Source organism: Tiliqua scincoides, chromosome 3 (assembly GCF_035046505.1).
Source record: "Tiliqua scincoides isolate rTilSci1 chromosome 3, rTilSci1.hap2, whole genome shotgun sequence".
Taxonomy (NCBI): Eukaryota; Metazoa; Chordata; class Lepidosauria; order Squamata; family Scincidae; genus Tiliqua; species Tiliqua scincoides.
This window is the reverse complement of record NC_089823.1, coordinates 216,463,026-216,475,798: the sequence shown is the minus strand read 5'-3', so window position 1 is coordinate 216,475,798 and position 12,773 is coordinate 216,463,026. Positions and strand designations below refer to the sequence as shown.

At 47.9% G+C, this 12,773-nt stretch overlaps 1 protein-coding gene across 1 annotated transcript in view; it reads right to left on the bottom strand.

Moving 5' to 3' along the window:
* Positions 1-12,773, bottom strand: part of MME (membrane metalloendopeptidase) — a 73,843-nt gene that overhangs the window by 50,682 nt on the left and 10,388 nt on the right. The gene's annotated exons all lie outside the window — the stretch shown is intronic.

Here is a 12,773-nt window from a genome sequence, read left to right as displayed (position 1 = left end):
GATGATTGTAAGCGATTGTGATTCAGGGTTGTTTCCTGCAAAACAGATACCCTACAAGGGCACCTTTAAATTGTATGCTATGATGGCCACCTCCAGGTAGTGAGCTTTTCATCTGCAGTGGCTTGAAATGTAGATGTAGGTACTGCAGTATGCTGTTGCAAACTGTCAAGGGCAACAGGGTATGTAAAACAGCTACCAGGAGGAAGTCACGGTTTTATCTCCACAAATGTTCACACAGTTACAGTGCAGCCCCATGTCTACTCAGAAGTAAGTCTCACTGAATTCAGTGGGATCTACTCCCAGGTGATCTCAAGCTGAGGTGTTAGTGAAGACAATACTTCTGAATGCATGCACCATCAGCAGATGATACTACTCCTGCACAGAAAACATTTACTTTTGCCATTAGTGGCAATGCAGACCAAACACGAGCTGTTGTAGTGCAGGGCAGGGAGGGGAGCTGAACCACTTCCTTTCTCAAAGAACCGAACTGAACAATGAGGTAAAAACTTCCCTGTGAAAGTTGGACCAGCAAATCACATGATACACTTGAACCAGGAAATATTCTCCCCCTCAGAATGGCAAGCCATCAGGGGCAAATTCCCATCCCTTTCAGGGGGCAAGTGCTGCTGGGATACATGCAAACAGAGGAAGTCTGCCAAAGGATGATTGACAGTACCGAAGGAGAGACTAGCATGGCTTTTGCCACAAAGAAACCAATGGATTGCTGTGAATATGAGGTTGCAAATTCCATGCAGGTGGAAATTCATGGTTATGACTTGTGGGTGTATTTTCTCACGGAATAACTGCACATTCTTAAGTTCATGCGTTAAACTACCTCTTGTTTCATGAGAACATGGGTGGCATTGTGTAGTCAGTTACCGTGCGGTGAGCACATTTAAAAAGTGCAATACGACAACTCCAAACATGTGAGGTACTGAGCAACTGTTGCCCCCAGTGGGCCAAGCAGTCTTATGCTTGGAGATGGGCTTGATAACACTCAGTTCCCCATAAGATCTGAGGTTACAGATACTAGCCGATGGCAATTGACCAGGAAAAAAGCTTTGTTGAACTTCTTGCTTGCTGTGAAGTCTGTCAAATGAAAAGCTGATTTATTTAATCCTATTTCCCTCCCCCCCCCCCATCAGCTTTTCAAAATGAGGATCTCCTGACAATGCTCTTTGAAATTATAGTTAAGGACCCTATTTCATTGAGGTAATGGACGGAATAGGTTTAAATTATACTGCAATTTTCCTTCTGAGGATGGGAAGATATTTCAAAATATGCATGGAGAGAACATAATGAGGCTAAGTACCTATGGATTTTCAGTGGTAAACGTGCAACACCATAGAAATACAGGAGTGGAAGGTCTGCCTGACATTCTCCTCCAGAAAGACCTTTGGTCTTGTCTGACTTTGTTTTGGAGGGCAGTGAGGAGAGTGTTAACACTGGGGTGAAGGTTTTTCCAGTGGTCACATTTTGGGGCAATACTGGGATAGGGAGTACCAAATCAGCTTCTATCAGATTCACTGGGACCAAGTGCCATTTGATTCTGGCCTGCACTGAAATGCCTCCATTAACAGCCATTCCACCCAACTGGCACAGAAGGGATGACACCATCCCGCATTGATTCAGCTGAGATTGTCATTTGACTTTACTCCAGGCCCACAGAAGTGCAGTGACCACTGTCACCACTTGACTTGGCCATTCTCTAAATACGTGTATAACAGAAGGAACACATGGCTACCTGATTTTGCTTATATTTCTCAGCCTCTCTCTTTCTTCTTCTTGTATGATATCTCTTAGATTGCTAGAGATGGTTTTAAATTGAAAACTGTCTTCAGGGCATCCATTAAAAAAGGTAATTAAATATGCAGTAATTTAGAGTGCAATCCTAACCGACTTTCCAGCACTGACCTAGCCTCAGTGTAGCCCCAAGGTAAGATAACAAACATGCCCCTACCTTGAGAGGCTCCCTTGATTAGCTCCCCACTGCAGGATGTAGTGCACACCAGACTGGCACAGCTGCGCCAGTGCTGGAAAGTTGGTTAGGATTGCGCAATCCAATTAGGTGATAAGGCAATCTACTTATCTACTGAACTACACTGGGCAGATGGAATTGCTGAAAATAGTCCCATCACACCCCCCCATACCCTCACACTGGTAGGGCACAGAGCACCAGGACCAATGAATCGAGGAAAAACAGAAAGGACTCTACAGATCACCTAATCAAAGGAGCCCCTCCCAGTAGCATAGCTATGGGGGAGCACAGCACAAAGTTTTTCAGGGTGCCTCAACACATCGTGCAAACTGCCCCTACCCTTCGCCATCAGAGCCATTCCTGGTAGTGAGAGCAAATTGGAGGAGAGGCCTCCAACTTGCTCTCAACGCTGGGAATGGTTCCAGCGGCAAGGAGACAGGCCACTTACATGGTGCATTGAGGTGCCCTGGAAAACTTTATACTGTGTCCGCCATAGCTATGCTACTGGCCCCTCCTAGCCAGTCTGCTGACCTCTTCCTTCCTTCCTTCCTTCCTTCCTTCCTTCCTTCCTTCCTTCCTTTCCAAAGCGCCTCTGCAGAGCTATAGGTATGGCAGCCCCATTGGACAGACTGGAACATTACTTGGGGTAAGGGAAATTAGCTATTCCTGTTATCATCAAAGGTCAAAACAAAGGCCATCTCTCCAACAAGACCAAAAAATAAGACTCTTCAGTATATAAGCACAGAATTTGGAGAAACTGAAGAACCTCTTGACAAATTTTGGTTTCTGAATTTCACAATGCAATCCTCAGGGCCTCTTCCGCCAACAGAGTGGCCGCTGGCCAGCCTAGAGAGCTGCAAATGTGCCATAAAGCACATATGCAAAGACTCTAAGCAGCGCTGGTGGGGAGGCCCATGCCAGCCCATTGCTGCTGCATCCAAGGCCCCAGTCTCCAGTGGAAGTAAGAAGAGCGCCATGTAGCACAAGGGCTGGGAGAGGGCGGTAGGAGGGCGGAATGGAGGTGAGGTGTGGTTGTTTTGGAATGGGAGAGTGGTGGAACAGGGGGCAGATCAAGTCTGGGAGGGGGGTGGGATTGGCGGAGCGAATTTAAACTGTATCCTATCCTTTCTCCCTGGCCAGATGCAGATCTGAGCAGCCCCATTGGACAGACTGGAGCATTACTTGGGGGTAAGGAAAAAAATATCCCCTTACCCCAAGTAGACCTCCAGCCTGCTCCTGACAAGTGCTGGATACAACTGAGGCCATTTGGCCGCCTGCCCCAGCACTTGTTAGGATTGGGCCATCAGTTCCTAACTCAGGCAAAAACAAAACATGTGTTACACTCATCACAGGGAGGCCACCAGAATCAGCCTTCCTGTGACAAGCATTTCTTGCTGTAAGACACAGAGACTGTCATACCATGTGGACTGCTGACACCTTGTGGAGAATCTTCCCATCCTAGTAGTAGCATCCAAGAGAAGCACTGGGACCTTCCATACGTTGGTAGTAATTCATTATTACAATTCACATTTGGGTCCTGCCTTTTCTACAAGACACTCAGGCCAGTGGACGTGGGTTGCTTCCTTTTATTCTCATAACAACCCTATGAGGTTGGTTAGGCTATGAGAGTGTGACTGAACCAAGGTCACCCCAGTGATGGGGTTAAAGTACAAAGCAGACTATAGGCCAGGAGGTAACGAGAAGGCAAAGTACCTTAGAATGCAAGGCAAAATACAGGTGGAGCCTGTTTATACGTGGATTTCACATCTGCGGATCTGGCTCATCGTAGATCCACTGGACCCTCATTAAACCAGAGCTAAAAAAAATGCTACTTCTGGTTTCCCTCAGGAAACAACTTCCCCAGACTCAGGATGCCTTAAATGGGCTTCCCTGGGTCTCAGAATGCCTTAAAAGGCATAAATGACCATTGGCGCCTTTGGCGCTAACAGTTGTTGCCCCGCCCCCACCTAATGCAGACAGGCTGAGGCTTGCTTCCCATTGGCCCATCTGCTGCTGCGGGGTGGGAAGCCTATGCTGGGTCGAGCGTGCTGCCAACCCAGACTGTTGTGGCTAGGTTCTCTCCCATGGTTATGGTACTTTTGGTCACTTTAGTGTGAAGCGTGTGGGGTCAGGGTAGGTAGGCACACCTCAGTGTCCGTCTAAAACAGCAAGGTGAAGGGGTGAGCCAGTACCGCTCACATGATGCTTTCCTGGCTCGAAGAGGCTGGCTGGCAAGCCCCTTTGACTGGACTGGCACACCTGGCAAGGCTTGACCTGTGGGTCAGCAGTCCTGCTGTCTTAACCATTTGGGCAACATGACAGGTTGTCCCAGGCCGCTGGTCTGGTGACAGCCTCAAGTTGGACGGTTTCGCCCTTTGACCTTGGGGGAGGTAGATGGCTAAGTTTGTTTCCCCCTATTAACAACCCTGCACGCCTTGGGACTAGGAGTTTAGTTAACTACCCCCAGTCACCCTGCTTTAATTTAAGATAAATAAAGTGGCCTAGTTTTAACCCAAGCTGCAGTCTGGTGCATTTATTTTTTTTTGGGAGGGGGGGGGGTGCACTGGTAAAAACATTCTGAAGCCTGCAGAGGCAATGGGTGGACATGCACTTACCTCTCCAGACTTCAGAAAGCCTTCCAGATGGGACTGGAGCACAGCTGTGGTCCCCTTTGGAGGGCTTAAGGGGGCGAAGGTCACAGATTTCATTATCCACGATTTTCAGTATCAATGAGATGCTTGAGAACAGATCCCCCTCGGATACTGAGGCCCACCTGTACGTTCAAACTTCCTTTTCAATGTAACCTTTTTCAATTTGATTTTAAGAAAAAACAGTGTTTCTCCGATAAGCTTTTTATTCCCCCCCCCCCGACACTCATATTTCTAGATAAAAATTCCTGATGGCTTCATAAAGTTCTCTCATTTTCCTGTGGCTCAGCACAGAATATCTTTCCATTCACTTTCCACAGCATCTGGTTTTTTTTATTATTATTATTATATAGTAAACAGCAAAACATTACAAAATTCCCCTGTTTTAGTTTCCTTCGAAGATAGCTGGTGCCAAGAATGATAATGAAATACAGTGGTCATTCTATGATTATCATGGCTTTGTTTCGGTTTATCCTTGTGGGAAATCTGGCCCCAGCATTCTTTTGAGTGTTAAAAGTTGCAGCTTTATACCAAACCCAGACTCTGCACTCCCAGTAAGCTTGCACATAATGAAACTTGTTTCGGCCTTGCTGCCTTTAGGATGTTTGACAATTTAGACATGGGGAAGACAGCTTGTCAGCAATAGTCAGGTAAGAGTGGATCCACCTTCTCACCCGTCCTGGAATAAAAGGAAACAGAGGGAGCTGCACTCCGTGCTATAATTCAGGCTGGAGAGAAATCAAAGATACTGGAAAACTTGAGGCATGAGCCCCAGCTAGTGATCTTTGGGGATAGACTGGGCCCAAGAGACTGGGATAGACGAACAGGCCTTGCTGAGGGAGAGTCAGCATGGCTTCTGTAAGGGTAAGTCTTGCCTCACGAACCTTATAGAATTCTTTGAAAAGGTCAACAGGCATGTGGATGCGGGAGAACCCGTGGACATTATATATCTGGACTTTCAGAAGGCGTTTGACACGGTCCCTCACCAAAGGCTACTGAAAAAACTCCACAATCAGGGAATTAGAGGACAGGTCCTCTCGTGGATTGAGAACTGGTTGGAGGCCAGGAAGCAGAGAGTGGGTGTCAATGGGCAATTTTCACAATGGAGAGAGGTGAAAAGTGGTGTGCCCCAAGGATCTGTCCTGGGACCGGTGCTTTTCAACCTCTTCATAAATGACCTGGAGACAGGGTTGAGCAGTGAAGTGGCTAAGTTTGCAGATGACACCAAACTTTTCCGAGTGGTGAAGACCAGAAGTGATTGTGAGGAGCTCCAGAAGGATCTCTCCAGACTGGCAGAATGGGCAGCAAAATGGCAGATGCGCTTCAATGTTGGTAAGTGTAAAGTCATGCACATTGGGGCAAAAAATCAAAACTTTAGATATAGGCTGATGGGTTCTGAGCTGTCTGTGACAGATCAGGAGAGAGATCTTGGGGTGGTGGTGGACAGGTCGATGAAAGTGTCGACCCAATGTGCGGCGGCAGTGAAGAAGGCCAATTCTATGCTTGGGATCATTAGGAAGGGTATTGAGAACAAAACGGTTAGTATTATAATGCCGTTGTACAAATCTATGGTACAAATTGAAAGTTAGCACCTAAGGGAGGTACATAGGGCTACTCTGAGCAGGAGCAGAGTCCTACTCGTGAGTAAGAGCAGAGTCCTACTCGTGAGTAAGTGCCCAAGGGTCAGGCATTTAAATCAAAATTGAAAGTTAGCTGCACCTAAGGTAGCACTTAATCGAAGGAAGGGAGGAGGATAAAGTGAAAAGCAGGTTTTCTACTTGTTTAAATTAAACCTATACTTAACCCAGGTTAAACCTAATCTAAGTTAGAACATAACCTAAACAGGTCAGTAAATTGGGACACAGGATCTAGAGAGCAATAAATAATTAAACAAGCCCAAATAAAAACTAGCTTGAGGTTACAAAAACAGTCCAGCCTAAGAGAACAGAACTAGGAGGGAAAGGACCTAGGAAGGGCCAATTCCCAACCCATTAAGAGCCCCATTAGGCTAATCCAAGCAGTCCATTCAGGCGCCTGCAGAGTAGGTCACGCCCATCAGCAGCCATTTGCCTTCCCGAGCTTTTGTAAACTCACCTGGGAAGGCCAGCCCCCTTTCAATCAGGAAGGAAGGAGGAGGGAGGAGCCAGCCAGGAGTATAAAGCTAGGCAGGCCATCGCGTGAGGCTCTCTGCAGACGCGTGTGGCCTCTGGGAACCCAGTGCCTCTGGGAACTAAGTGCCAGGTAAGGCACAAGAGTTTAGCATCTGGGCGAGTTCAGCAGCAGGGCGAGGAGGCCAGGGCCCCATACACTGCCCTTCCTCTTCCCTAGAGAAAAGGCTGCTATCCAGTGTACGGTTTTTAAAAGGACCCCTAAATAAAACAACAACAACAACAACAACAAAAAAGCTATGCAGTCAGACAGCCAGCAGCAGGGTGGGGGCTATCCAGTGTTCTGCATCGAGTGCCACATGTATGATTATATGCCTCTGGGGCATAAGTCATGGGTGTGTCCTCGGTGCAAGGAGCTCCAGGCTCTCAGGGAACGCGTCCGCTCCCTTGAAGCCTTGGTGGCCGACCTGGAGAAGCGCAGGCAGCCAGAGGAGGACCGTGGGGAGACTTCTGGGGACGATCAGGCTTCGTCCCAACCTCAGGCGTGCAGCTCCACGGCTGCCCGGGTGGGAAGTCTCGGGACTAGAGGACGTCATCCTGGAGAGGAGGGAAACAATCCCCTAGGGGGGATCCCTTCTCCAGGAGATGGGCCCGTATCCGAGCGCACTCGGGATACTCCTCGGCGGGAGGGGGGTCGGGGGCTTCTTGTAGTGGGGGATTCGATTATTAGAAACATAGAGAGGGGGGTTTGCGACGGATGTGAGGACCGCATGGTGACTTGCCTGCCTGGTGCGAAGGTTGCGGACATCACTTCTCGTCTAGACAGGCTAGTAGACAGTGCTGGGGGAGAGGTAGCGGCTGTGGTGCATGTCGGCACCAACGACGTGGGCAAGTGTAGCTGGGAGGTCCTGGAGGCCAAATTTAGGCTTTTAGGCAGGAAGCTGAAAGCCAGGACCTCAAAGGTAGCGTTCTCTGAAGTGCTACCTGTTCCACGCACAGGGCCAGCTAGGCAGGCGGAGATCAGGGGTCTCAATGCGTGGATGAGACGGTGGTGTAGGGAGGAGGGGTTTAGATTCGTTAGGCACTGGGGAACGTTTTGGGACAAGCGGGGCCTGTACAAGAGGGACGGGCTCCATTTGAACCAGAATGGAACCAGACTGCTGGCGCATAACATTAAAAAGGTGGCAGAGCAGCTTTTAAACTGATCCCTGGGGGAAGGCCGACAGGAGCCGAGGGGCATCCGGTTCGGGACTCCTCATCCCTATGGGATGAGGATGGGGAGGTTAGAGAACAACAAGACAAAGGCAGGGTAGGAGAAGAAATTGGGAAAGGTAGGGAGATGGGATGTGATAGACAGTTTGGCACAATGAGAGGATGCGGGGACAAAGGAGCGAATAAGCAGCCCATCCTGGGGCATTCCGTGTATAAATGCTTTTATGCGAATGCCCGAAGTCTACGAGCAAAGGTGGGAGAACTGGAATGTCTGGTGACAAGGGAAAATATTGACATAGTGGGCATAACGGAAACCTGGTGGAATGCGGAGAATCAGTGGGATACCGCAATCCCGGGCTATAAACTCTACAGGAGGGACAGGCAGGGGCGTGTTGGAGGTGGGGTGGCCCTTTATGTTAAGGAAGGGATAGAATCCAGCAAAGTAGAGATTGAAGGTGGGTCCGACTCCACTGTAGAATCTCTGTGGGTTAAATTACCAGGCTTGAGCAGCGATGTAATACTGGGGGTGTGCTATCGTCCTCCAGACCAGAAATCTGATGGGGACCTTGAAATGAGGAAACAGATCAGGGAGGTGACAAGGAAGGACAGGGTTGTAATCATGGGGGACTTCAATTATCCTCATATTGACTGGGTCAATTTGTGTTCTGGTCACGATAAGGAAACCGGATTTCTTGACGTGCTAAATGACTGTGGCTTAGACCAGCTAGTCACGGAGCCCACCAGAGGACAGGTGACTCTGGATTTAATTTTGTGCGGTACGCAGGACCTGGTTAGAGATGTAAACGTTACTGAGCCATTGGGGAACAGTGATCATGCTGCGATCCGTTTTGACGTGCACGTTGGGGGAAGAATACCAGGCAAATCTCTAACAAAAACCCTTGACTTCCGACGGGCGGACTTCCCTCAAATGAGGAGGCTGGTTAGAAGGAGGTTGAAAGGGAGGGTAAAAAGAGTCCAGTCTCTCCAGAGTGCATGGAGGCTGCTTAAAACAACAGTAATAGAGGCCCAGCAGAGGTGTATACCGCAAAGAAAGAAGGGTTCCACTAAATCCAGGAGGGTGCCTGCATGGCTAACCAGCCAAGTTAGAGAGGCTGTGAAGGGCAAGGAAGCTTCCTTCCGTAAATGGAAGTCTTGCCCTAATGAAGAGAATAAAAAGGAACATAAACTGTGGCAAAAGAAATGTAAGAAGGTGATAGGGGAGGCCAAGCGAGACTATGAGGAACGCATGGCCAGCAACATTAAGGGGAATAATAAAAGCTTCTTCAAATATGTTAGAAGCAGGAAACCCGCCAGAGAAGCGGTTGGCCCTCTGGATGGTGAGGGAGGGAAAGGGGAGATAAAAGGAGACTTAGAGATGGCAGAGAAATTAAATGAGTTCTTTGCATCTGTCTTCACGGCAGAAGACCTCGGGCAGATACCGCTGCCCGAACGGCCCCTCCTAACCGAGGAGTTAAGTCAGATAGAGGTTAAAAGAGAAGATGTTTCAGACCTCATTGATAAATTAAAGATCAATAAGTCACCGGGCCCTGATGGCATACACCCAAGGGTTATTAAGGAATTGAAGAATGAAGTTGCAGATCTCTTGACTAAGGTATGCAACTTGTCCCTCAAAACGGCCATGGTGCCAGAAGATTGGAGGATAGCAAATGTCACGCCTATTTTTAAAAAGGGAAAGAGGGGGGACCCGGGAAACTATAGGCCGGTCAGCCTAACATCCATACCGGGTAAGATGGTGGAATGCCTCATCAAAGATAGGATCTCAAAACACATAGACGGACAGGCCTTGCTGAGGGAGAGTCAGCATGGCTTCTGTAAGGGTAAGTCTTGCCTCACAAACCTTATAGAATTCTTTGAAAAGGTCAACAGGCATGTGGATGCGGGAGAACCCGTGGACATTATATATCTGGACTTTCAGAAGGCGTTTGACACGGTCCCTCACCAAAGACTACTGAAAAAACTCCACAGTCAGGGAATTAGAGGACAGGTCCTCTCCTGGATTGAGAACTGGTTGGAGGCCAGGAAGCAGAGAGTGGGTGTCAATGGGCAATTTTCACAATGGAGAGAGGTGAAAAGCGGTGTGCCCCAAGGATCTGTCCTGGGACCGGTGCTTTTCAACCTCTTCATAAATGACCTGGAGACAGGATTGAGCAGTGAAGTGGCTAAGTTTGCAGATGACACCAAACTTTTCCGAGTGGTAAAGACCAGAAGTGCTTGTGAGGAGCTCCAGAAGGATCTCTCCAGACTGGCAGAATGGGCAGCAAAATGGCAGATGCGCTTCAATGTCAGTAAGTGTAAAGTCATGCACATTGGGGCAAAAAATCAAAACTTTAGATATAGGCTGATGGGTTCTGAGCTGTCTGTGACAGATCAGGAGAGAGATCTTGGGGTGGTGGTGGACAGGTCGATGAAAGTGTCGACCCAATGTGCGGCGGCAGTGAAGAAGGCCAATTCTATGCTTGGGATCATTAGGAAGGGTATTGAGAACAAAACGGTTAGTATTATAATGCCGTTGTACAAATCTATGGTAAGGCCACACCTGGAGTATTGTGTCCAGTTCTGGTCGCCGCATCTCAAAAAAGACATAGTGGAAATGGAAAAGGTGCAAAAGAGAGCGACTAAGATGATTACGGGGCTGGGGCACCTTCCTTATGAGGAAAGGCTACGGCGTTTGGGCCTCTTCAGCCTAGAAAAGAGACGCTTGAGGGGGGACATGATTGAGACATACAAAATTATGCAGGGGATGGACAGAGTGGATAGGGAGATGCTCTTTACACTCTCACATAATACCAGAACCAGGGGACATCCACTAAAATTGAGTGTTGGGCGGGTTAGGACAGACAAAAGAAAATATTTCTTTACTCAGCGCGTGGTCGGTCTGTGGAACTCCTTGCCACAGGATGTGGTGCTGGCGTCTAGCCTAGACGCCTTTAAAAGGGGATTGGATGAGTTTCTGGAGGAAAAATCCATTATGGGGTACAAGCCATGATGTGTATGCGCAACCTCCTGATTTTAGGAATGGGTTAAGTCAGAATGCCAGATGTAGGGGAGAGCACCAGGATGAGGTCTCTTGTTATCTGGTGTGCTCCCTGGGGCATTTGGTGGGCCGCTGTGAGATACAGGAAGCTGGACTAGATGGGCCTATGGCCTGATCCAGTGGGGCTGTTCTTATGTTCTTATGTTCTTATGGTAAGGCCACACCTGGAGTATTGTGTCCAGTTCTGGTCGCCGCATCTCAAAAAAGACATAGTGGAAATGGAAAAGGTGCAAAAGAGAGCAACTAAGATGATTACGGGGCTGGGGCACCTTCCTTATGAGGAAAGGCTACGGCGTTTGGGCCTCTTCAGCCTAGAAAAGAGACGCTTGAGGGGGGACATGATTGAGACATACAAAATTATGCAGGGGATGGACAGAGTGGATAGGGAGATGCTCTTTACACTCTCACATAATACCAGAACCAGGGGACATCCACTAAAATTGAGTGTTGGGCGGGTTAGGACAGACAAAAGAAAATATTTCTTTACTCAGCGTGTGGTCGGTCTGTGGAACTCCTTGCCACAGGATGTGGTGCTGGCGTCTAGCCTAGACGCCTTTAAAAGGGGATTGGACGAGTTTCTGGAGGAAAAATCCATTATGGGGTACAAGCCATGATGTGTATGCGCAACCTCCTGATTTTAGGAATGGGTTAAGTCAGAATGCCAGATGTAGGGGAGAGCACCAGGATGAGGTCTCTTGTTATCTGGTGTGCTCCCTGGGGCATTTGGTGGGCCGCTGTGAGATACAGGAAGCTGGACTAGATGGGCCTATGGCCTGATCCAGTGGGGCTGTTCTTATGTTCTTATGTTCTTATGTTCAAGAGGAATGGCAAGATTTTGAGGCTGTGAATGATGGGCTCAGATGGAATAGCAAAGGGTTAATTTCTTATCAAAGAGGTGCCATGACTGATGCCTGCCAAGATCATGCATTCTGGGTTGCAAAGCTTCTCTTTTGTAGCCTTAGGAGTAAGACTCTGCATGAAAAACCAGGAAGCCACACCCTGAATCCTGCATCTACCATGGTCAAGCCTCTCAAGCACCAACTCTCTCATCTTCAGCATGGGTAGTCACCTAATTCACAGGGTTCTTGTAAGAATCACAAGAATCATATGAATATGGAGCACTCTGAACACTTAAAAGCACTCTTCAAATACTATAAGTATTTATTATTATTGGATGTAGACAAGATGGACTGGGGTAATTTGTGCTGGGAAAGAAAGCATTCTGCATTTGCCCAGAAGCAATCTCTTTTTATTTTTTCATATGCTCTAGGGAGGAGTTTTGATATTTAGATTAGGTCCTGAGGCTGAGCTTTCAGGAACCTGACTCAAACTAGGCCTGATTAGGTGCATTAAGTTCTAGAGTAATCCGGGTCAGATCAAAGTGCAGGCCACAATTGGGATGCTTGTGCAGGGGAATATGTCTACATCTCTGCCATGTCTGCGCACTTGTGTGGTCTTTGTGCAACTGTAAGGATGATTAAAGTGTTCTGGGAAGTAACTTATCATTGTGAAATGATGTTGAGTCTGTTCCTCAAACAGGTTCTCACTTTTCGTACAGAATAGTATCAGAGCAATTTCTTCAGTGCTGATCATTTTTGTTTGTTTGTGGGGGGGGGGGTCTTTGCAGCATGTTCTACCCTCCAAACTACATGCATTCATTATTCATATTTTGAATGCCTGCAAAGGACTAATGATCCTATTTGCCATTCATGTTTGCTAGATAATACTGCAGTAAGGAAGAAAGTGATTTTCACAACATAGATAAAGAAAGT